The following is a 3,498-nucleotide window of genomic DNA, read 5'->3' as shown; positions in this document are numbered from 1 at the left end:
TCAAGAAACTATTCAAAAACATGCTCCAGAGAGTATAAAGAAACGGCTTCTCCGGCTTTGTGACACAAGATTTATCGAAAGGCATGACAGTATTATTGTGTTTTTGGAACTTCTTGAATGCATTGTTATAGCTTTAGAAGAAATCGCTCAAAAATTGTATACTATTTCTTCAACGGCATCAACTCTTCACGCAGCAAGTCAAAAAAGTGAATTTTTAGTCAGCATTGTTGTTTGCGAAAAACTGTTCAGTTTGACCCTTCGACTGTCGATTTTCCTTCAAAATAAATCATCAGATTTAGTTTCCGCTGTACAGTATACAAATGAAGTATTGAGTTCACTCCGACAAATGCGGGAAACAGCTAACGACACTTTCAGATAAATTTTTCAAGTAGCATCAAAATTTTCTGCAGATTGACACTGAAATTCTGTCGAAAAGACACTGAAATTCAATCTCCCACGTCACGACAAAAATCTCGTGCGAATCCGCAAACGACATCGAATGAAGAGTATTTCAGAGTCACCACATTCATTCCTTGCATCGATACTTTGATACAAAATTTGACAGACAGATTCATCAAGAATGAAGATATTTTATCGAGTTTCCAACTGCTACTGCCAGGATATGCTTGCAAAAAAAAAATTGATGAACTGGAAGAATTAGGTCCATACTTTCAAGACGAAATGCCATTGTCCGCAGTTCAAGCTGAGTACAAGTTATGGTTTACCAAAATTTCATCAATTGACCCATCAACCGAAATTTTGAGACTGTTGGAGTGTTGTGATGGAACATTTTTTCGCGGGATAAATCTTCTTCTCAAGGTCATGGCTACTCTTCCAGTCACAACGGCTAGCGTCGAAAGAACGTTTTCAACAATGAAGAGGATAAAAACTCTACCTCGTAGTGTGATGGGCCACGACAGACTAAGTGCACTCGCGATGATGTCAATTCACTGGGATACTGTTGTTGATCCAGAGAAAGTTCTCGACCGTTTAGCGAAGAAAAAATCAAGGAAGTTACTTATTTAAGGTGTATGTTCTAAAGTAAAATACAAACTGTATTCACATTTAGCTGTTTAATGTGAAACATAAATAATGCTTCAATATATTTTTAACATTAGTAACTTAATTGTAACCTTATACTTCGTACTGTACCTTTTTCCTGCACAATAAATAATAAAAGATCAAACGTCACGGACTGATTAAAGATTGATGTGTGATTTGCCTTTTTCTGAATTTATTGTAATAAGTCCACATTTTCTATTGATTTTTGTCCTTGAGCCCCCCCCGAAACAAATTTCTGGATACGGGCCTGCCACTGACCAACCCTCCACCTCTCCTTTGGCCACTAACCCAAAAAAGTAATTTCGTCACTAACTCTTACCTACTCAGAACTCTATTCTGATAGTTCTTCCTTTGCATCCCACATTGTAGCCTTTACAGAAACTTGGTTAAAGCCGGAGATCTTTAGCTTCGAAGTTTTTCCAAGTAAGTACACCACTTTGAGACGGGATGGACCTCAGCGAAGGGGGAGTGGAGTCCTCATTTCGGTAAACTCTACTCTTGCTTCTGAAGAGGTGAAATCCCAAGAGTTTGGTGACATAGAATTTATTTGCGTTAAAATCACTCTGTCCGTGAAATCTTTATACATTACATGTTCATATATACCGCCTATGTCTGAACCGCCTACATATTGGCAGCATTTGTCCGCTATTCGACACGTCTTTAATGTTATGACGGATCGTGACCAACTTGTAGCAATGGGCGACTTTAATATCCCAAAATTAAAGTGGTCCAACGTCGATAACTCACCATCTTTGTCACTTACCACTCACCATGACTTCACCGCGGGCATGTTTGACATATCCCTAGGTCAGACTAACCATGTTAGAAATTCGCTAGGTCGGCTTTTATACTTATGCTTTGTATCTGATCCTGATGGTACCGCTCTCTCCAGAGCTTTTCCCCTTTCAACTCCAGAGGATCCTTATCACCCCACGCTGGAGGTCTCTATCAAAACTATTCCTGGTATCGATCAGATGTCTCTATGCGTGGCAAATAAGATTCGCTGCTTCCGTAAAGCTGATTTTCAGAAACTTAATAGCCTTATTGATACATACGATTGGTCCGATATTCTGGCATGCACTGATCTTAAAGTCATTTAGAAAAATTTTACTTTACTTTAAATAAATTTTTTGACTCCTGTGTGCCATGGAAATATCCGTCCGCTTCAACAAATCCTCCTTGGTATACAAGGTGCCTCACTAACCTAAAAAATATTAGAAATAGGCTCGTACTAAAATACAAAAAAACCTGTAGTAGTGTTGATTTTTCAAGATACCTTGTAGCTCGGTCGAATTTTACCGTGCATAACGCGGAATGTTATAGGAATTATATTGACCGCTGCCGGATACAATTTACTCAGGATCCAAAACAGTTCTATAATTTTTTAAACATTTGTAAACGTTTAACACGTATCTTTTTCACCCCTGCTTACGTTTGAAAATTCCTCTGCGACCTCTGATCAGGCCATTGCCGATCTATTCGCAGAATTTTTTCAAACAACTTATTCTCCGCCTAATTTGACAGATCAGCCTTACGCATATAACTTTCAAGCAGCAAATCTTATTTTCTGTTGGTTTTTTTCTGAGAACAACTTATTATCTGGTCTTTTAAGGGTAAAACGCATTTATTCGCCAGGCCCCGACGGAGTTTCAGGCTGTGTGCTAAAATACTGTGCCAGGGCTCTGTGCAAACCTCTTCTAAGACTTTTCAACTTTTCTTTGGAAACCTCGATTTTTCCCCTTAAGCGGAAGGAATCATTCATGATTCCCCTACATAAAAAAGGGAAAAAGTCCGAAGCTGCCCACTACAGAGGCATCTCTAAGTTGTCGGCAATTCCATAGTTATTTGAAAAATTAATAAGCCCTCATTTGCAACACCTTTGCTGTTCGATTATCACTCCTTGTCAGCATGGCTTTATTAAGCGTCGCTCCACCACCACAAATTCATTGGAGTTGACCTCCTTTATCATAGATGGCTTTTGTAAGGGATATCAAACCGATGTAATTTACACAGACTTCAGCAAAGCATTTGATTCAGTTAACCACTCACTCTTGTTGAGTAAACTGAATATGCTGGGTTTTCCTAAAGACCTCTTAACGTGGATCTCCAGCTACCTAGATGGAAGGACACAAAGAGTCTTATTTAAAAACAAACAGTCTCGTCTGGTCCGTGCTACATCCGGCGTCCCTCAAGGAAGTCATCTTGGCCCGTTATTATTTACGCTTTTTATAAACGACTTGTCCCCAGCTTTAACGAACTCTCTAGTTCTTATGTATGCATATGATGTAAAGCTTTGTCTTCAGTACAAATCCATCTCTGCCCAATGCAGTCTTCAGTCTGACCTTGCTTTTGATAACTTTCTAAAATGGTGTTTGGCTAATGATCTAATATTTAATGGATCAAAATGCAAGCACATGTCTTTTTATCGTTCTTGCC

This window comes from Drosophila bipectinata, chromosome 2R (assembly GCF_030179905.1).
Source record: "Drosophila bipectinata strain 14024-0381.07 chromosome 2R, DbipHiC1v2, whole genome shotgun sequence".
Classification (NCBI taxonomy): Eukaryota; Metazoa; Arthropoda; class Insecta; order Diptera; family Drosophilidae; genus Drosophila; species Drosophila bipectinata.
Note: the sequence above shows the minus strand (reverse complement) of the source record.